This window comes from Pithys albifrons, chromosome 1 (assembly GCF_047495875.1).
Source record: "Pithys albifrons albifrons isolate INPA30051 chromosome 1, PitAlb_v1, whole genome shotgun sequence".
Classification (NCBI taxonomy): Eukaryota; Metazoa; Chordata; class Aves; order Passeriformes; family Thamnophilidae; genus Pithys; species Pithys albifrons.
Window position 1 is genome coordinate 65,415,107 of NC_092458.1, and position 22,689 is coordinate 65,437,795.

At 37.3% G+C, this 22,689-nt stretch overlaps 1 long non-coding RNA gene across 4 annotated transcripts in view; it reads left to right on the forward strand.

Annotated features, from left to right (window-relative positions):
* Window positions 1–22,689, forward strand: part of LOC139670994 (uncharacterized) — a 38,569-nt gene that overhangs the window by 1,834 nt on the left and 14,046 nt on the right. For 2 of the 4 annotated variants that reach the window (XR_011697628.1, XR_011697625.1), the window contains exons 2-3: window positions 9,634–9,808; window positions 11,558–11,644. This is a non-coding gene — a long non-coding RNA (uncharacterized lncRNA). Of the gene's footprint in view, window positions 1–9,633; window positions 9,809–11,557; window positions 11,645–18,006; window positions 18,151–22,689 lie in introns of all 4 variants that reach the window. The other 2 variants (XR_011697639.1, XR_011697635.1) reach the window with 2 other exon arrangements.

Sequence of the window (22,689 nt, forward strand, 5' to 3'; positions counted from 1 at the left end):
CCACAGTAGGATTTACTGATATAGTTTCTTTTTTCCTCCCTGATATTCAAGTTGAACAAAGGAAAGCTTGTGCCAAAGAAAGAATCCAAACCTGAGTTTTTCCATATGCTTGAGGAAGATAATTTGCGTGTTGGCAAAGAAAAGAATCTGACGTTTTTCATCTCATGGTACAATAGAACTTCAGTTGTCCTGATCAAAACAGCCCTAAAGTAATGATTACTACATGATGACAACTTCACAGTCAGGGGGAATTGATTTGGATGTTCCAGATGTGCGCTGGTACTGACTTTGGGATCTAGTTACTCTGCTGTTTGCTCAGATGTAGGGCTTTTTGGCATGTTGTGTCAATTTGACTAGATTTGGTTTAGATTTAACTAACAATGTATCAACAGATGGCTTATTCCTCATTTTACTGGTTTCTGCCTCAGCTTTTGAAACTGTTTTTCCTTAACATTGAGTAGAGGTGTTTTAAGATGCAGTTTTTGAAACTGCTTTGATTCAGGTAAGTGAATGGACGTACATAGCTGATTTAACTTTCTGAATCAGGGTATCATCCTCTTACTGCACTCTAGTCAAGCATAAGTTGCCAACTTTGTGATTACAGTGACAGTAGAGACTCATAGAGGCTCCCCCAGCCCCTCCCAACATGAACTCTGAAATGAGTTTAATGAGTTTGATTTCTTTAAGGCTTGATATATATGTTGTTTTCAAAGAGTAACATAACTGTACAAGAAACCATTATCTGGAACATACTTACGAATGTTGGGGAAATAATATTCAGAGCATATATGAAGAAAATTGTATCAGGCTGAGAACATATGCTATTAGTGTGTGTCTTCTAAAAATATTTTCACTTGCAAATTACACACCCGTTGGCTGCTTACTTCTAACCAGATTGTTGCTGCATGATGGTCCCTGAGAAACTGAATATGGAGTGGGAGGTATCAGCTGTAAACTTTTGCTCTGAAGGTTTTGTTTCTTGGGTTTTATGTTTGCTTGACTTTCCTTCTTCTTTTTCCAGAAACTAACATAAGAACACTGAAATTTGAACTTGCAAAGTGCCATTTCAGAAATATAAGAATAATACAGTAACTTATTATATGTATATCTCTTTTTCCCTCTTTAATGCTTAAATACATTATTGATGTTCTGTTGTCAAATACCACTAAAAAGCTTAGTTGCCATCATCTTTGATAATTTCTGTGTATATGAAGTCAAGGTGACTGTGACTGGAAACTTTCTTGGATTTCATAACTATTTTTAAGCCCACAAGCTACTAACATTACTGATTTTAATGTGTACATGTATCCTTTGGCTGTTGCATCGTGGTATTTTAACCAAAGAGAGGGAGATCTTTTTTGAGACAGACGTTATAAAATCAGTAGCTAAAATAAGAGGCCAGGTTCTTTTTTGTCAACTGCAATCTGTTTAAACCCTTTTTTTTCCAGCAGTAAAAACTTGTTATGTTTTTATGACTCTTTTTTCCCTTTACTTTTGAAAGTAAGTGCTACATTTGTTACCTACTGTGGCGTCTGTAGCCCCACTGGAGCGCAAGAAATCTGTATATTCCTCTGAGTTAAAAGTAGACTTCTTTTTTCCTTCTTAAGTCTCATAAGGGTACGTGTCATTTTGCCATTCTTAACAGGAGCATATACTTTGCTCTGTAGCAAAGAGAGAAACTGAACACATCAGACCTGATGTAGTGTTCTCAGAAATCACTGCAAAGATCTCCTTTTGGGAGTTTCAGCTGGCTTTCAAAATACTTGCTCTTAATTTTCATTCTATTCTTTCAGTTATTTTACCTCCTTTTCCTACAGCCTGCAGGCTTCTGACCCCATTCCAGCAGGGAACAATAACCAGGACTTAACTTAGTAGCTCTTGTGTTTTCAGAAATGAATTATTTTCAGAATATTTCTAGTGGGAAAGTATCAATGGTGAAATGTTGATGGAAGAAATTGAATGGCACTGAACATGAGGTAATATAACAATAGCCAAACAGAATTCATGTCTGTAATGGCAAATATAGTGGCTGGTTTGATGTTAAGGACTTGAAAAAACTGATGTGGAAATTTGGAGTTGCATTGGTTAAAAAGGATACAAAGTAAAAAGGATTAGGGCAAGACAAGTGTTTTGAAATTAAGTGCACAAATAGATAGTATTTGCCCAGATATGGTATGTTGGTTTCTGGTTTCATATGTTAATTGATGTTGCTCTTTTAAGGCGGGTTATATTTGACTCTCCTTTTTGTTTGGCCTTTATACGAGTTTTCTCTTTCTCTGCATGAAAGTCTGAGATTTCTAAGGTGGATTTTAGTTTTAATTGACTTAAGGAAAAATTAAAAAGACATTATCAGTAAGTGATTTATCTCTTTTGAGAATCACAGTTTTCAACAGTAGCAGCTGAAGGCAGTGTTTTATAGGACAGAATATTTTACATCATCCCAATTTTCCTATCTCTCTTTTGTGTGTATTTATAAATGGGAAATTAATGCCAAATTATATCTATGCAAGTAAACAGTATTTGATATAACACATGTAACTTTAAAAATAATTGCTTCATTTTGTTTTCAAAGTAACTTTGTTTTCTTGAAAGTAAGTGGTAGTCAAACATAATAATTAGAGTTGAACTCTTGTGATTCTTGGAAAAAAATTTCAGATATCTTGCCTGCAGAACTTGGCTCCTATGTTTGCAGAACAAAGAAGATTAAGTAACACAGTTGCTGTTGAAGAAATTAGACAATTCTTGTTGCACTCCATAATGTGCTTCAAGACATTTTTTATGTATTCCAGTACAAAAGGATGGAGTCTCTTCAAGTAAACTGATTCTAAGTTGGTAAGATGTCAATACATACTGAGAAAGAAGGAGCAATGATACATTTTATGAAGTTTAAAAAATGACAGATTATCCCTTCTTGCTTACCTAGTTAGACCTATACTGACATGGTGTTACCAATCCACTAGGGACTTTTCCCTCTGGTACTTAGAGCGCTTGAGCTCAATTTTATCACTTTTAGTCTTGTGGTTCTTTTCTTATTTAGTCTTGGATGTTTTTGCTTTCTATAATCCCATTTGGGGAAATATCCTGTGTAAGGATGCCAGTACTGTTATAGTCCCTGATACTATGCAAAGGCAGAGGCTCCAGTTTTTGGCATCTCTTTCTGGTAAGTGCTGTGTAAAGGCAAAGGAAGACCAATGCATATTCTGAAGAGTTCAAAAATACCTGTCCCATCTCCTTTTTCTTGAATTGCCAATATATTATATACCTACCTGATTTTTTCACAGAATTGCATGTCTTAATAGTTTGTTAAACTTGGTGGGACTAACTCTGTGTGAAGTTAAAGCCTTTGTAAAATCTTTCCTGTTTTTGAATTATCCTTTGGTGTGTATGTCTGAAAAATGTAGTATCAGGCTTGGTGTTAATGTGTATTTGTGAAACAGCTAGTAAATCTGATGGTATGAATTAATTCTTTGGTAGGGCTAATGAGAGAAAATGTGAAGTGTAGAACAGAGATATTTTTATCTGACAGTTTTTATTTTGTGGTGGTGCTGAAACACCACATCATGATTGAGTTTTGTTATGCTGGTTGCTGTAAGAATACATGTGGTTCTTCACCCTCAAAAAGCAAACATTTTGGGCCTGGAAACCGTTATTCTTCTCTAAATAAATGATTTTTTAAAATCCCCAAACTGTTTTTAGAGCATTTAGCTATGATTCTTGGATCCTGAGTTGGTGAGGGATGTGGGGAGTGAATGAGGAGAATGATGGTGGTAACAAAGAAAACGTTAAATTTTTTTCCCTAGACCCCAAAATATCAATAGTTAAACTTCTAGTTGAAACCAAATATTGCAAGCTTCTTGTTTGCTGATGCAAATTTATCACCCCTCTCATTCTCAGGTGTTGCAAGTTATTGGCCTGTGAAATGCCTCTAATTGTATGTCCTCTTCCCTCTCAATCTCTCAACCTTCCTTTATACTTTAAAATTAGGCATAATGTGTTCCAAAGCTGTTGTAATGTTCAGTAATTGTTTTACATAAAGCATCATTTTTACCTTTGCCTTTAAAACAGAAGAGAATGGCTATAATTGTCCTTTTCAGTCTGATAGTGCTTTTTCCTTATATCAGAGGTGTTATTAACTAGTCACACTAGCAATTTTCATATAACCTGTGGTGTGCTAATGCAGAACTTTTGTGCTGGTGTCATTCTCTGCAAACAATACAGTATAATTGACACAATTCTCTTTCTTCTTTTTTCCCCTTGTTTGTTTTCTAGTCAATTTGTCAGGAAAGTAGTTTTGCACCTTGGCCAAAACTCAAAACCAATCATCTGCTTTTTATATGGCAGTAGCACCTGGCAAGGTGTTGACATATCTGGCTTAGTAGGATGTCAGGAGAGCATCTCCTTGCAATTTGTTGGCTCTTCCCTGACAAGGTGCCAGCACAGTGACCTGTTACTTGGTAGTCAAGTACTGAACTTCCTGTCCAAACTGGAGTGCCAAATACTATGCTCCTATAAAAGGTTGCAAACATGAAAATGCTGTTAGTTTTGTCACAAACAGCTATTCTTTAGTAAAATTTTGCTTTCTAAAACACAAAAGCAATATGGTTTGGTGTTAAAAGGGAGCTTAAATATTTAGTAGAATCAATTATTCAGCTTTATTAATCAGAAAAAATATTAAAGTTTCTTGACCCAAGGATAAAATAAAAATATTTAAAGTAGAAATCTGCTGGGAAGATGGTCTGTCAGTTTGTGGATCTGTCTGATCTCTCAGTTATGAGCTTAGAATTGCTTGCTTGATTCCTGTCTCGCTCCTTCATATGTGCATCTTCTGGCGATGTCCCTTTCTTTCATGGGTGTGTGGTTGATGCATGTGCACCAGCATGTGACCTGATTTCTACCACTTACACGCTGGCAGGAAAGTTTATTGAGAGTTCTAAATTTAACTCTTTTTCTAGATATTTAAGGGAAAATTGTTGGAGTATCCTATACTTTAAGAGCTAGTGTATCAGATGAAATAGAGACAGGCCCTCTATGCAGCCTAGCATATAGCAGTGGCTGTTCATGAATGCTTGGGGAAGGCATGTAAATAATGTCTAGCATTGTAGAATTTTAAAAGTTTTCAATGTATTAAACCCTAGAGCCTAATGTTTTAAAATGCCTTCTGGATAAGCCTAAGACCAAGGTTAACAAAGCTGAAAAAGTAAATTTCTTTTTTTCTGTATGTTCTGTTGGTGTTTATTTCTTGTTTGTATTGTTACCATTTAAATAGTATTGATATGGTTTACCATGAAGTGGCCACAGTATTAATATTTGAAGTTACTTACAATAGCAATAATAAATATTTAAATAAAATCATTATTCACAAGATAAAGGTTTTTTTCTCTCTTTGTGGCACACAGGTAAACTGTTCCTGTGTTTCATGCTTCAGAAAAGAATACGTTACTAAACCAATATAGAGCAAATTTATTTTGTAATTCAATATATGTCACTGGCTAATCATAGTTTTATAAAACATTTCACCTTTTTTTTCCTTTTTACTTGTGCATGGTTTCAGTGTTTTTTTTTTTATTTGCAATGCTGTATCATATTAAATCACTTCTTCATGCATGAAACAGAGATGTAAACTTAAAGAGATCCAAAATGAAGGTCCTTGTCAGAGCAAAACTGGAGGAACAAATCAAATGACAGTACTAAAGGAGAAGTTCTCAAACTTACTTTGCTGAAGTTTGGTCACTGACATTGATAATTGAGGAACTGTTGATGGCAGTGGTGTTGATTTCTACAGTTTTATAGGTATCTCTGGGGTGGTTCCTTGGTGTAATGGAGAGCACTCCAGACTCCAAATCCCAAGGACCTGAGTTGGAGTCTCAGTGGGACCGTCCCCTGGCAGTTCAATGCCTCCCTGCCATCCCATCCCGTCACATCTCAGATGCTCAGCAGGGTCAGCCCCGGTTAGTACCGGGTGCTGTGACAGTCTCGAGGACTTCACTGTCACTGTCCAAGCTCGTTCGGCCGTGGCAGATGGACCTCAGGACTTAAACAGTGGGGCCAGTTCTGCACACGCTGTGCCTCACCTAAAAAATCCACTGTGCAGGCTGGAAGGGCACACCCACGTGGGGAGAGCCCTGCCCAAATCTGCGTTCACAAAGTCTGGCCATACATATAGGTGTCTCTCAGAGCAGGATCTCTATTCTACATTCATCAGCCTGTGAAACACACCTGAAACCAGGACCTATCTCTGTGCTTCTGCCTGGGTTGGTGGTTTATCACTACCTACTTCACTCCATCCTTTTCTCATCTATCAAAATCTACCCCTGTACAGCAAGGCCCCATCTGAAAATCGCTCTCACAACTGTACCTGCTGAAAAGACATTTAAAGTGAAATGGAAGTGTGATGCTGGTTACGGGTGTAGCCAGGAAGTACTATAATGTTCCGTGCTGAGGAATAATGTATGGCAAGTAACTGGTCCCAAAAACCCTTCTGCAGATAAGTAATCCTATCAAAGGCAGTTGAGTGCATTTGATTGAGGATTACATGTGATTAGTGCTCTCTGCAAGGTTAAGAGCACATCTTGTATCATTAATGAGCATTCACATATTAATGCTGCTTTGAGCAGGAGGTTGAACTAGATGACCTCTGGAGTCTGTTCCAACTAGAATGATTTTTTGATTATCACACTTGTATTATGCAAATAGATATTTCATTTGTAAAAAAAAACATGAATTGAGTAAGCTAAGCTCTAGCAAATCATTATTTTTCCCCTTGCATCATGTTGTATCATGGATTTGCAAATTTGACCCAAATTTAAGATTTAAAACAGTAAGAGAAATACACTCATGCCTTTTTGTGTATTGTTTGGAATTCCTTGTATACAAGTTTTATATCAGTTTAAATTCCTTGTGTAGGAATTCCTTCCTAGCATACAGTTGACTTGGTTCCAGTTCTGGAACTAGTTCAGAGTAGAGTGCCTGAAAATTTGATTCTTTATGTGTAGTTAAGCTGTGTAAATGGGCTTAAGCTTACTTTGCCTAATTCAGCTACCACTTGTGCTGAGACTACAGTAACAGAGCCATCATTGCAGGTTAGCAGCCTAAGAAAGGCTTGAGGCCCTAAAAACTTTCCAAAGCAAGGACTGTGAGAGGCCATTCTTACAGTAAAAGAAAATCCCAAACCCATCATCACCCCCAAAAAAACCCCAAAACCCCACCACTGTTAGAATGTACTATGTACATGCTGAATATGTGTAGATGTTGAGATACAACTGGTTGAGTTTAAGAAATAACAGTACTGTCCATCTTATTATTCACTTAACATTTATTGTTTAAGAAGTTGTATTTTGATTAACAATAGTATGTGGGGAATTCATATTGATTTCCTTCCTGTGTTTGGATAAAATTTGTTTCTTGAAACCTCTTTAACTGTTGTCATTTAGTGTTGTTAATTATGTTTTAAGCAAGAAGTTGGTGATAAGAGGAAATCTCAGAATTACTGCCTGTATGTAGTCAAGTAAAAGGCCAATCACATTCACATGCATGTGATCAGAAATGTTTTTATGTAATATTCTAACCCTTCCAAATATGTGAATAATCTCAGTAACAGGATATAGTGGTTGTCATGTCTTATTGGTAGCAGTGTACTGTGAGGAAACATACGGTTGTATGTTTTGATTTAAAGTACAAGGAAGATGGTAACATTGCAAGTATTATTTGAGGGACTTGACATGTCTCTTGGACTTTTAGGAAGTATAGAAAGCAATTTAATGGAATAAGAGGTACTAGGAAGGAGCAGAGTTACTTCTTTATGCTACTCTTCACCACAAAGATGTAAGATACGTTTTACTCTTTTCAAATAATATTGACGGAATGTTATCTGATTATGGGATTAGAGAATCAAAATACTGAATGCTAGAATAAAGTGCTAAAGACTGCTAAGTCACAAGGACTTGGTGCTGTTCATTCATTTAGTGGTTCTAAAGGATGAAGTGGCTGATCTGCTAAGAAGAATGCATCTCGTTAGGATGAGATGCTGTGCCAGAGGACCGGTGGCTGTCAAGTGTTGTACATGCTGTACTTTTAAACTGACACAAGGAGCAGAGCTTGAATTTGCAGACCAAGGAATCTTATTTTAATGCCACTTAAGTAGATTTGAATACTGCATAGAGAGCACAAGATCCAACAGCCACTAGCTTCCTATGTAGTTGTATCTTAGAGGGAATGAAAAATACAGGCTGCAGCTGGTCCAGTTACAAGGTGTGTCTCTTGCGTATGTGCTTGTTTTCTGATAACATGGGCATGGCATGTGCTCCAGTCTGTCATTCAGTTTGGTTAGTTCATGTGTTGGTCTTCTCTATCCACTTGCCCAGTACTTGGAATTCTGAATTCGTAAATGACTTTTCAATTTTTGTCTTGGACAAAGTTTGAAATCAAGTAGTGGATTCAAAAGTTCGAAAAGGTCAGGCCTAACCTAGGCAGACATGTTAAACAGCATAAATCTCATCTGTGTTTGTCAATCTGAACAATGACCTAAGTTGTTTCTGTTGTTAATGGGAAAGAGAGATGCACTCATGTATTCACGCGCTCACACACCGTGTGTAGTTTGTCCCACCTTACACTTGCAGTGTATGGCCTCTGGCAGGAACTGTAACCCAGGCAATTCCGGTGTGGCCGTACAAGCACTCATGTTTTGTGCCATTGTGGGGATAATGAACTGTGATGCAGAGATGGAACTGGAAGTTAAAGCGGTCCAGGAGTAGGCTATACTGCTTTCAGTGGCAAAGCTGTGATTCACCTTGTAGTTTACACTTGGCTTACAACTGTCTTTTCTTAGCACTGTTTTAAGTATTAAGGAATTTGTAGCTGCAATTAGCTATGTGGTCATGCAGTGACTTCTGTCTATGACAAGCAGCAATTTTTAACCCAGATTAGTTCCTCACTATGTTAGTGGGTGGCTCCACCAGCAGATGCATCCACACTAACGTGGTGGTGGCACGAGGATAAGAATAAGCAGCAGGAGGGTCATCTCTGTTTGAACTGGCATTTTACCAAAATAGATGCTCATCAAATTATGCCTCTAGAATCTGTCTTAGATGTGATTCATCTTGTCCTCAAATGAGCATCCAAAGTAAAATGTTGCATACATTCTATAAAATGAGAGAAAGATGTGAGGAACTTGAGAGCAGTCTTGTAAAGCTGGCTGTATTAGCATAACAGGGGTAGATGTCGTTCAGTATTTGTAGTTACAAAATAAGTCACACTGGAAGGAATAACTTGAACTACCTGAAAGATAATTCTATATTACAAGTAAACATTTTGCAAAAATACATATATTGTTATAGATATACCTGTGAAAGCTGCTTTGCAGAGACAAAAGATATAATGTGTAAAAAACAGCCCTAAAATTTATTGAAATGGTGCTCTGCAGTAGCATTAAATGGGAATTCTTTATCTGAGCATTTCTGCTCAAGTGAATTGTCCATCTGATTTCATTAAATCCGTTTTACTTACCGTATCGGTCACTCATATACATATCCGTCATGTGCTTTCAAATCTATTGATAATCAACAAGTTCTTGAAAACTTACTAAAGTATTTTCAGTAATGTTACAGAAGATAAAGCTGCTGTATTTCTTGCTTTCAGTTGAATTCCTTCAGATTATCCGTAAATTTTCAATAATGGCAATACATTCATTCTGCCATTTGGAGGAGCCTGTGCCACAGAATAATGATCTGAAGAAAGCTCACTTATTTGCAAGGAAGAGTCTTCATTTGGGAATAAGCACCGATGCAGCTAAGAGGTGTTTTCTCAAGTTCAGGTAAGTTTTCTTAAATTATGCCTATTTGGATTTGGTACTCTGGCATTTCATTTCAATTAGCATAAATGCCATGTGCTGTCAGAGCCTTTGTGTTCGTCATTTGGCATGTGAAGTATCTTGAAATGAAACGGCATGTGCTGTAGCACACATACTTACAAGATGCAAGGAGGGAAACTGTTGCCTGGAAAATAATTTTAGCACCATTACTTACCTCTGGAGTAGCTGTTGATGATAGAGAATGTGGTGCTCTTAATGACACAATTCTCTTTTATGGAAGCTTTTTCAGAATTTTCTTATGTGTTTATTATATTAATTCAATATTTTGCTGAGCGAGGAGTTGTTGTTTTGGATCTAAATGTTGGTTACCAAGCCTCAGATCATTCAGAGGACGTAAAAAGGAAGTCACAGACAGATTTTCACAATTTAGAAATTTTTCTATTTAAAAAAATCATAATTTGAATTTTCTGCCAGTCATTTTTTTTAATAGATCCTTAAATCTTGGCACTGTAACACTGGATCAGGGTTTCATTTTAGCTGAAAGGTTACTTTGTGTTTATTTTTTCAAGACATCCAGTTATTTTTATAAGATATTAATGACTTCAGAGTGGAAATTTGTTTATAGTCATATTCTGCATGGGAACAATATGCAATAAGAAGTATTAGCACTATCTTAATAAAATACTTGTGAATATTTTAAAAGGTACTTGATTTTTTTTTCATGTTCTCTGACAGAAAAGATGAGGATTCTGACACTGAGGGAATTCACTATAGGTTTGGTGTTTCAACCGGAAGCCAAACAAGTGATAATCTGGAAACAAACGCAAACAACCTAATGCTTTGTACCAGAAGGGCAGAGTACACTTTGTCATCCTTTTCAGTGGTGCACAATCTGGTCCTTTAATGATACCAGTCTACTTTGTTGCTAAATTACTGGATCACTTGCATATTTATAGACAAATATATGATCTGAAAAGCCTTAGCAATACCATTTGTCTTGCTAAAAATCATACAGTATTAAAAGTACTTGATTTTACAAATACAATACTGTGATATCTTTTGAGTCTCCGAACTGAGGCTTGCGTTCTGTATGGTTTTGTGCACATGCTTAACTTCTTAGAGTGCCTTCCTGTTAGAGTACTGATGCTAAGAACTTCAATGACATGGAAAGAACATCACTTTTTTAGTGTAAGGCTTTCTTTTAGTCCCTTATACTTAAAGAAATCATGAAGATATGCTTTATAGATGTAATGGCTAGTTAGAAATCAGAAGCTAGTTAAGAAAAGCTTTTGAACTGTTAACATACTCCAAACAGGAATGCCTGTTCTTCTTAAAGCCGAAATGCATTTCAATAAAATCATCACAAAACAGAATTCATTCTGGAGATAATGCTTCAATTTCTGGTCTTATTTTACAGTATGAATGCTATGAACAGTATCTACCAGACACAATTTTAAAACGCTTTTTTATAAATATTACAGAATTACAAAAACTGATGACTTTGATGTATCTGACTTTATTTTTAATGTATTGAAGAACAACATATATTCTGAAGCCTATCAGGCTTTCCTGTTGGTGAGAGTGCACTGTGGCTATACAGGAAGTCAAATTTTACCAAAACCATTCCATAGAACCCAAAGTAGGACAAGAGCAAAACAGAAACCAAGTTCAGTAGTATTCGTAATGACGCTTACCATGTCTATAATACAGTTATTGAGAACAGCAAGTGTATTTTTTTTCTGACTCTTTCAGCAGAACTGTTATTGTTCCATCTCTAGTACATGGACAAATTTGGGTTTTCTTCATACAACAGGAGTCTTGTACCTGAAGAGTAAGAAGGTAAGGTATTTGAGATTATATTATTTCAGCAAGCAGTTATCAGTAATTTCAGTTACTTGTAAAGCACACAAATACACAAAAATACTTGATTTATCATACATCAAGAAGTCTCAAATGTTTTATATTAGTTTCTGTTCATTTATTGTTTTTTTCCCTTTTTGTCTGATGAGTGCAATTACTGAAAGTATTCAGCTCTGCTTTCTAGAAGTGTATTCTGTGAAGTCAGTGAGCTGACCTGAGTGGGAATAAAGGTTGGTTTATCTTTAGTGAGTCAAAGTTAAGTCATCAACAACTGATGTTGAAATCCCATCCTTGAAATGTTAGGTCTCTGACATTCAGTGGGATGAGAATCTCAGAACAGACTACTGGGGACTCCCAAGCTACAGTTCAGGTAAAGAACTTCTTTGGGGGAGGAAATGAAAGGTTTCTTCTTTTTAAAATTGTGATAGTTAAGTAGTAAAGCAACTTAAGCTTTCCACTTAACATTTAATTTAAAATAGTTATGTCTATATTTGTGAGAGGATTTGATGGTTGCAGCTTGAGCATTATATAGTTAACTAATATTTCAGCAGTGCTGTTCCTAAAGAGGACTTCAATACTGACACAGAACATGAATGTCCAGGTCTAATTCCAACCACATTTTTATTTTGTTTCAAACATGTAGCTATGAATGTGTAGCTAGTTAACTAGTGCAATTTCCATTTTGCAAAGACAGAGATGTTTTTTGGTAATGCATAATTTAGAAGTAACAGCTTTTATATTGGAGTAAGTGTTAGGGGCTCCGTTCAGATCATGGGATTAACTTGATTTGTTTCCTGCTCCAGCTGGTCCCCACTTTCTCCAGGGACAGGGTAGCTCAGTTGTTTGTATTGTGACAGCTCAGTAGAGTTTGTAACCTACAGCCTTAAAGTCAGCCAGAACAGGTGCTTTGTAATTTATTTTAGCTCTTGAAACGTAGCAGGCACTGCTACCTCAGTAACGGAGGCTGGAAACTTGGAGAGGAACAGGGTGTGCAATGGCAACAGGAATTATTATGGCCATCTCCAGTAACTTGTCATAGTTTATCACCCAGGTCCTCTTTCACTCTCTGTTTTTTTTGAATGGGGTGGGGAGTTAAAATGTGGAAAATAGTTCTGTAATTGTTAGAAAAAGAGCAATAAATTTTCCTGGTTAAAAACCAGAAAGTTTTGCTTCTGTGTGATGATGTTTCAAAGAAAGAACATTAAAAGATTTGGGGATTTGTTTTTAAGACTTACCCGATTTCAACTATAGGCTTGCTCCCTTGCCGTCTTCAAAAAGAGAAAGATACTATAAAAGGTCAGTATTTTGAGAACAAGATCAAGAATAAAAATGGAGAGTATTTTAAGATAAAAGATTACAACAAAGAAATACATGTGTTAGCTTTTTAGATATCTAACTTCAATGAACCATTAACATCAATGAGATATATTTAGGGTTTCTTAAATAGAATGTGACTGAAACAGGTGCATCTGAACGAGATCATCTGGTTTAAGAAAGTAACTATTCCTGCCAAGCAATTGGTTAAAGAACACTATTAAAATACAAGTGGTTTTATAGTATATAATTAAGTGGAAGAAGTATCACATGCTTGTAATAAGTTGCATGTTGATGGTGATGAGAAATACAGATTTTTCTTTCCCCTATAGAAATCAGTAATCTCTGTAATTCTTGCCAAGGGGTATACTAAATGATGGGGGCAAATTTCTGCACCTCCTGAATTTGTAAAGTTACAGAAAATCTGAGCAAGAGTAACTAAGAGTTCTTTATAATTAAAAAAAATCACATAGCACACAGCCTATTCAGTCCTAGAGAAGTGACGTATTTTAAGTGACAGTTAATATCACTGTGGATAAGTATGTGCCATTAACACTTTAAAATAGGAGTATCTGAGCAATGTATAAGCTCAGATTTCTCTCTGTGGCTAACACATTGATGGATTAGTTTTATGGAGTATTATAGTTCCATTCCTCTTTGGAACATAATTAGCTTCCTGCCCCCTCAGAAAGACATACCTTAACTTGTTCCTGGGGCTTGTGTTCCAAGAATGTCTGCGAGAGGACTCACTGGCTGTGCAAGCTAATGCATAGGTTACCTTAGGGCTTAACAACAGTGGCAGAACTGGATATCACACAGCATGCTGTGCTGGTTTTGGTTCCCAACATCATGACATTCTTTTGAGAGCAAGCCCAGAAATTCATTATCCTGGTCATCAATATGCAGCTTAAATACTCTCCTCCTGGATCCCACTGTTGTAATGTCGTATTGAGCTGGTTGGTTACATTTTTGAAGGAGGAGACTCTTGCCTTATCTGCAGTATATCTATGGGAAGTTCCAGGGTCTTCCAAGAGGGATATCTCATTCCTGACATCCTCACCAACCAAGAAGAGGTGATGAAGCTTGTGTAGGGCCTCAAAGATTAACTCCATTATCATACTGTGGAATGGGTTATTGTGTAGTTATGAAATACCATCTTACAGGATACAAATGCTTATCAAATGGGAAGTCCAATCAGTACGTCGAAGAGGGATAGTCAATAACCTGAATTTCAGTTTCTGCAACAGTGAATACAGCAGTCATATGGAGACCTGGCTTTGGGACTCCAGATACTTCAAAAGGACAGTGGTTCAGTTTAAGCCACACTTAAATTAAGGGGCCAAGTATCTCAGTTTGCAGATGGATGAAGTGCCCTCTGCTTTGGTTCAGTTAAAGACTGTTGTTGGAGACTTAACTTCTTGCTCATATCTACCTGTTTTCACAACTACTTATGGAATTCTTTTACTCTGTAGCTCACTGGTGAAGATGAGGCGTGTCTGTTTTGGCACAGCCTTCTGCTTCTAAACACCATGTGAGGGTGTTTACTTTAGAGTCTGACCTGTTTCTGCAACTGCTTGTTTCTCTCCTCCATTTTTACACATTGTCTTTAATTGCAGCTTACTGTCAACTAACTTCCTACTGGATCATTTAGTCCTGAAAACATCAATTGTGTATGCTCCCACCCTCCAACCTTGTTTATCTGACTATCCTTCACACAATAAAGGGTAATTAATAAATACTTGCCCTTCTTAAGGGCACAGCATCAGGCCAGAGGCAATGGCTAGGTGGAGTGAATTTCTTAATCATGCTTGATTCAGCAGAATACATGTATCAAAGATTATTCTCACCTTAGTAACAAAGAAGGGAGGACCTCTGAAGATTGCAAAAAGTATCTTGGCTGAGAGATTTGTGGGGAAAAAACTTCAGAATCTCCAGGAAAAAGAACAATTTTCCTCAGTTTTCCCTCTGATGGAAATTTTAAAATTTCTTTTCTATTCTATCCCAACGTTAGAAAATTCTGCATATGTCAAAAACAGCACTGAAATTGATTTGTAAGTAATAACTTAAAGTATTGCATCCTTCACAATGCTTTCTGTATGTCTTTTAGACTAATTTGTTACAGAATTTCATAGCAATTTCTGTATAGAATAGACTACATTTACTGGCAGGTCTTTAAAGTGTTCTGCTAACTATTTGCAGTGAGATAATTTTTCTAAATAGAGAAATAATGTTTGTTTAACAAGATTTTCTATGTAAGTAAGCCCTTCCCATTAATTTATGAAGGGTGCTACTATTGTAAGGATTATATTGTTGATTTTTGTTTTCATTTTCTTACTAAGGTTGACCAACTAGCAAACAGAAAAAAAAAAGAACTTTAAAGTACCTCAGTTTGCAACACAGATCCATCTCTAAGAACAAGTTAGCTATAAAAAAAATTTATTTTTTTAATAACAAATTTACCTATCAGTACATTCTGTGTGCTAGCTAGGTTATGGTTGATAAAGTTCACATTTGATAAGCAAATTAAAATTACAGATATTTCACTTGATCCAAAGATTCCTGAGAACAGGGGGAGATGGAGATAGGGAGACAAATGCAATGCATGTATGCATTTATCTGGAGTCTGGTTTGGAACTTATTGTAAAACAAGTTATAGGTAAGGAGGATAATGCATTCTTGTTCTATTGGGTGATTCTGATGTCTCAACTCAGCTGTCTGGGAGTTACCATAGTGTCCCAAGGAGAACACCCTGGTTAAAACTTTTTTTTTTCTCCTTTAAGGAATACTTGGAGAAGTTTGTGCCTTTAGAAGCAAAAAAGATGGGGTTTTTGAACAGTGCAGTGGATTTCCAGGTGCTGTTTCAAACAAACAGTATTGGTGGAAGTTATATTGTGCAGCTGAACTAAAAGGATTTTCTGGATAACTACTTGCCTGTTATTGTCATTGGCAAGTCAGAGGTAATTTCCAAAGCTGTAGTCTGGCAGAGGAGGAGTAATTGCTTTTATGTGTATTTTTCAAGCCAAAACACACGCTTTGCTTTTAACAGTGTTTTTACAAAGATTCAAAATTGCCACAATATTGTTGCTGAAAAAAACCAGTTCATTTTAAAAGGAAAAGTATTATGAAAAGAATAGTGACATCTGAGTGTCACACAGAAAACTCTTGTCAGCTGAACCCCTGACAGAATCTGGCAGAAATTCAAAGTCTGGTTTGTCTCTAGTAATTCCATTAACATTTCAAAGGTTGGTGATGTTCTGGGAATTACACAGGAGGGATTATTTTTTAAGTTACGTATTAGTACTCTAAAGCTTTGCCTGCGCTAGGAATATGGTTGCTATCTTGCAAGAGGTAAATGGACTATATCTGAGGCACTAAGTTCTCTATAAGACGTTTTTCTACTTTATCTGTACTGGCATAATTAAAGTATCAGCCACCCATAGTGTGAACAGAGCTGTATCAGTGTAAAACTGTATATACTAGTGGTTTATTTCTGCATAGAAGGAAACAACCTGGGAAGGCTGGCCCAGTTCCAGAAATTTTGAAGTATATTGCAGTTGCTATGCCTGTATAAACTATTTGTATTGGAGACCTTATACCAGATGAAAGTGACTTCATTCTAGTTTATTTGCCCTTATCCATACAGCCCTGTAAAAAATTACACCCCTTCAGTTTTGTGGGTTTGGTTTGCCTTTGTGGGCAGACTTGATCTATACACTGACTTATCTCCATTTATGCTAGAGGTTATAAATGATGTGTGTTTTGAGAATGAAAATGCTGCATCTTCCTTTCTGATAGAAGCCTAATCTGCTCAATTAATACTAGAACAAGCACAGTTTACTGGGAAGGTTAGAATATTTTCATCTGCCAGCGTGCACCAGAGCCTATGGAGTAGCTGTCCCCAAACTGAATCCTAACAACTCTCTCTTATTCAGTATGGAATACAGTGTTTTACATACTCCTGTCAACTTTCAGCTACTGCCTCACTCTTCTGCTGTGTAAATGAATTTTGTCCAGTATTTGTTACCTATGAAAGAATTTGAAAGGTTGAAGTCAGAATATCAGAACTTGGATCATTTGCTAATAAGGCTGATCTGCATGTTCTTGTTCTATAAAGATAGTGTTGAGCAGATTGAGATGATCTCTGTTTTGAAACTACAGGTTAGGGAGAGATCTTTGATCTTATGTTGAAAGGTGGGGAGGGGATTGTGATGGGGAAAAGACTGAAAATCAGTATAATCCTTCTGCTCTAAGCCCGGGAGCAGTACAGAGAGGACCCCATCAGAGACTCAAAGGAACAGAAAGAGCCAAAAGCCCATGGACCTTTGACCATACAGAGAACATTCACTAGCTTTAATTAGCTGTTCTCCGTCCTGTACTTATTGACTGTTCCTTCCACCCCCTTGCTGTCCATTCTATCTCTTTATTTCTGCTTCATTCCTGCTTACTACAGATGCTTCCCCCCACCCAATCTGCCCATCTTACCCTCTATCTCCTCCTATTTTGTTTGCAAGCAAAAGCCACTGGCAGAGTAGAACTAGTGTTACATTTACTATGATCCTGCTGTTTGCACAGTGTGTGAACTTTTCCCCCATGCTGTCTTACCTGTTTAGGCTGTTGGTTTTTTTATGACTGGGGACCCTTTACTGTTCTGTGTATATGCACAATCCAGCATAATAAAACTTCAATTTTCATTACTCCTTAGAAGATCTTAAGAATGATTAAGAAAAATGTTCCTTTATCCTGTTCTTTTATAAAAAAATCATTTATAGGCAAATGACCACCCTTTATGAGATGAGGTATATGAGATTTCACAGGGTAAGAGGAATTTCACTCTTGCAGTTTTTCTATAGGTGAACTAGTGATTTAAAAAGTATAATGTTACAACTGTGGTTATATTAGTGTCCAGCATAATACGATGAACATTTGAGAATGAATTTTATATTGGCTATGTTTGCATTGCACTTGCAGTGGTTTGCAAATTGCTGGTTGGTTTTCCATGTCTTACAGCTATATAATTTGCTTTCTAGAAATCATTTTAGTAGGTGTGGGTTGCTTGTCAGAAATCCATTCCAAAGCCTGAGTGCAAAGCAAGCAAGGTACTAGTGATGAATATGAATGGATTTCTTGAGGATAACAATGGATATGTCATCTTCAAAATCAACAGCATTCTGGTAAGAATTTGCATGTAATTTATTAAACACTACTTGATAGTTCTCAGTAAAATCTGTTTGTGTATCTCTCTGAAGATTTCTCTGATGAAATTTTCTTCTAAAATGTGAAAAGTAGGAGGATTGCTCTGTATTGTGCAGTATTTTAAATCCTGTAGCAGTGTACAACAACTTTACTTAGCAGTGACTTCTTGCATATGAAAACAGTGAAAGTATCTTTTTAGAAAAGGAAGTTATTTTAGTGAGGCAGTTAGTGGCCATTTATGGCTCACTGTGAGCCTGTTTCTCTGAATATTTAGAACTGAATATTTTTGAACTGTTATTTAAAAAAGAAAACAGCTGGTTTTTTTTCTTCCACTCAGAGTATGTTATAACTAACCCCTGGTGGCATATTTCACCACTGCACATGTAACTGTTCTAACAGGCATTGATCCAATTTTGCAGCAGATATGAAACATTTATGTAATTATTCACAAAATAATCATAGCTGGAAAATTTTAATCCTTGCATAGATTAAAAAAATGTAATGGTGGCATGCTAAGCTGCTATACTGGTACTACATTGTAGAAAGTTTCACACTGTTTAAATAATACACAGAATTGGAAAATGAAAGTAGAAACACCAATGAAAGTTCTAGTCTAACTGTAGTATAGTAGAAGTGGTTCCTTTTAGTTTAGTGTTTGAAATAACTTAGGCCAACAATTTCTTAAGGAAAAATTCTTGTTTTCACCAAAGCCAAGTATATCCTTATCTGTGGGTATCCACCTTGTTGAAATTCACAAAGAATTTGTGCCTTTTTTATTTCCTACTCTTTGAATCCCACTGGAGGTCGATACTGCAGTGGAACTGTTCTGGTAGCAGCTGGCAGTTCTTAAAGCTTCTTTGTAAGGGTATTTTGAGGTGCTGGATGTATATATGCTACGTAGTAAAGAGCAGCACAGACAGCGAGTGCCCTCGCGATGAACTGGTTTCACAGCTGAGATAGCTGTTCCAGCAGTGTGCTACTGCCAGTGACAGTGGGGTTTTGACAAAACTCAGGAACTCTTAATTTTCTCATGCCATGCGGAAGGCTGTGGTGGCTCAGGAGCTGATTCACAAGCAGATTAGGCATTAATCGGATAGAGTGTGTTGGTCAAGGGGTGGTGGTTAATGTCTGAGAGTGGTAACAGCGTTCGGGCCACTGCGTGCCTGTCAGAGGCCTTAGCCCTGTTGAGAGGGAAGGATAAGGAGCTCAGAGGCATCGCTGTGCTGAGATACTTCCCGTGGGCACACAGTGAGAGCAGGAACACAGCAGTCCATCCTTGGAGGGCAGAGTACCAGCCAAGATGACAGAGTCCACTTGCACCGTACTCAGTTGCACGGTATAGACGTGCATTGTAACAGGTACCTAAGGCAGTGTTAAAACAGAGTATCCTCACTAAGATACTGGGAGAAGAAGTACAGAGAATGCCTGGTAGGTGAGCTCCTGAGAGCTCTGTGCCAGACTCCAAAGGTCTGATCTAAGTGTGTAAGCTAGACCTGAAAAGATTAATGTAAGCAGTCTCTTTATTTGAAATGAGGTTGGTATGGAAGGTGACTAATAGTGACTTGTATTTAATATCCCTTTCTGTAACACTCGGCTTTTCATTTTTACTTTCTAGGTGGGAGGGAGATAAAATCTGGCCCTCAAAGTGCTGTTTACTCATTCCAGTGCCAAAATGCAAAACAAATAAGCAGCTGTAATTTGAGGGCATTCTAGGTTCCTTCAGCTGCATTGGAGAAATACGCATGTTAGATATATGAATATAAGCTTAGATACCTGTCTCTCTGTATTTATAGGTGGTTTTTTAAACTGCTGTAATTCTGTAGGCTAATATAGTAACTTGGGATGAGGAAGTTAGGCTGCTTACAACTATTTTTTTATTTTTCTTGACAGGCTAATCTTTCACTCAGGTTTGTTGCATGGCAAGTGTTTGGTTAGTTATGTTATCTTTCTACTTTTCAAACCAGCATCTGGAGGGAAAAAAGAAAGGGAGGGATTGTATCTTCTTAATTTTAAATCATCTCAAATTCTGAAGGATGATAGCAATGAAGAAAGACCTAGCTTGCAACTTCCATGTCATAGAGGTGTCTTATCTGTAGTTGCAGCATTTATAAAAGTCAAGTCTGGAATGTCTCTTTCTGTTGATCTTGTCTAAGGTGGTTGTACTGACTGGTATTGTTTCAAATAAAAATAGTTTAAGTGATTGACTTGTAAAAAAGTTGACTGTCATTTACTGCTTAATTCCTCTTTTGCTGAATCATTTCTGTTATATTGACTTAATTTGTGACACTTTAGTAGGTGCAAGCCTGAGGGAAAAAATGTTACAGTTCTTTCACAATTCATTAGTTTGTGGATATTTGTTATGTTGTTTCCATACTGAATGACTCATATGTTAAATGAACATGCCAGCCTCAAGGCATGCCCTCACTATTGCAGCCCACAGTGAAACTTGATGCCATCACACATAAAAATGTGGAAGATACTCATAGCCGTTTGAATCCTTGAGAAGTTTTGTGCACTTTGGACGTGTGTGCTAGCAATTACTCAATGTACATTCTTTCAAAAAGCTGTGTTTTACCATGTCTGATTGCTCTTTTTTCACACAGTTTGCTGAGTTTGTAAGCTACATCTGTCTTGTGAGCATAAGTTGGAACTGAGAAACAGTGATTTTTATTTTTCTTTTTAATAAAGTGGCACAGTTTCAGTGTATTCATTTCTGGACTATTTCATGAGAGACCATAGAAGTAACTGATTTGTATTGCCACCTGTGTATTTTTTTAAGTATTTAGACAGACTCCGAAATTGTTTTACTTGGGAAGTTGATAGCACAGATCTAATGCTCTCCACATTGTGAAAACACTAATTAGTATTAGCTTGAACCATTTGGCCCCTGGTCATATTAGGTGTCCTTGAATTTTGGCTTACTTACAAATTTAATTTTTCATTGTTCAATAAGAATGTAAAAGACAAACCAGATTTACCTATTGATAATGTCACATAAATTATCACTTACATTAGAGAAGCTTCACACCAGAATATTGCAAGAAGGTTCTTCAGTATCTGTAATAGGGAGAGAGATGTGTATTCACACCAGTGAGATGAGAGGAAAGGATTTTAAACAGTACATTAAATAAAATTTTTCTGATATTGTTTGAATCCTTAGGACATTTGGGGTTTTTTCATGTGCCTTGTAGTATTAACCCAAGCTTGAATTGATTGATATGTTGAAAATACGTGCATGGCTCCAGAATTTTTGTTCTCTAGGTGACAGAGTGTGATTCTGGTAAGAGTAAGACAGATTGCTGTGGCAAGATGGATACACCATATCACAAGTCAGGTATTTTGGCTTTTAAGTAATGGTCTTGTTCTGCCATGCATGGTATGTAGTGGAGGAGTTTATGCCAAACAGTACAGGTACATTTATGGGAAGACTACTTTTTAATATAAATTTTTCACTTGACACTACTCATGGCTGTGACTTTGTCTGTTCATCTCCCTGTTCATTTTCAGGAGGAGGTTGTCATTGCTCACCTAACTCTACTTTCACTGATGTGGAGCTTGTCTATTCCATCTTTTGTCAGGTTTAGACTTTAAGACTATAGACGTGTTAATAAAAGCTATGTGCAAATATTAACAAAATTGATCACAATTTCCACTGGAAGAAATGGAAGGCAGTAGAAGTAACCCTTTCAATCCTGCTTCTGATTCACGCACCCCAGACCAAGTCCTCTTGGGCCACTTAAGAATGTTTCACTGAAGCGGTATAAAGATGTAACAATACTACTGTTTAATCTTCAGGGGATGTTGAAGTATAGGCAAGGAGAGGAACGAGGTAGCAAAGTGAAAATACATCAGAAAGTACTGCTCTGGCCATGCTGATGTGTTTGAGAGGATGGTGTGTAGGTGCAGAGAGTGGTGTCTCTGCCTTCTGTATAGCTGTGTTCGCTTGTAATAAACCAAAGTGGCCAACACTGAGCCAGAAGGCAGACGTGCTGGTACATTCCACGTGCACAGGTGTAAGAACTGCCTTACGAGGTTGTGCTTCTTGCAGTCTTGTCGTTTGAGTCTTTGGCTTGTCAGGAGCCTTTCGTTGTTTGCTAGGAGAGATCCTGGAGTCTTGCTTGTGTCTGTACAGTTTTAGTCTTGCTCTCTCACTTTTCCACCTGTTTTGGGGCATTATTTTTCTGTTCCTGTACTGTTTGATGAAGATGAGCAGCTCTAAGGTAAAGGCTGAGTTTTGAGGAACAAATCAGGGTTTCTTACGAGCATAGAGGTGCATCAATGTTGGGGCTGTCGCTACTGGTGTTTTCCTTCTTCTGTCGAATCCTTCAGTGCTGTCTCTCCTGGGGCAGTGGCTTCACCCATGGCTGTGCTCTGCGCTGCCAGTCCCCGAGCACACGGAGGTTTTGCAGGTGAGCGCGTCTGGGTGGTTCTCCGTGGGATCAGAAGTCGCACCAGCGCGGCCCGAAGACTATCCGTGGGGATGGTCAGGGCATCGCTCGGGCCGCTGCACTGCGGGC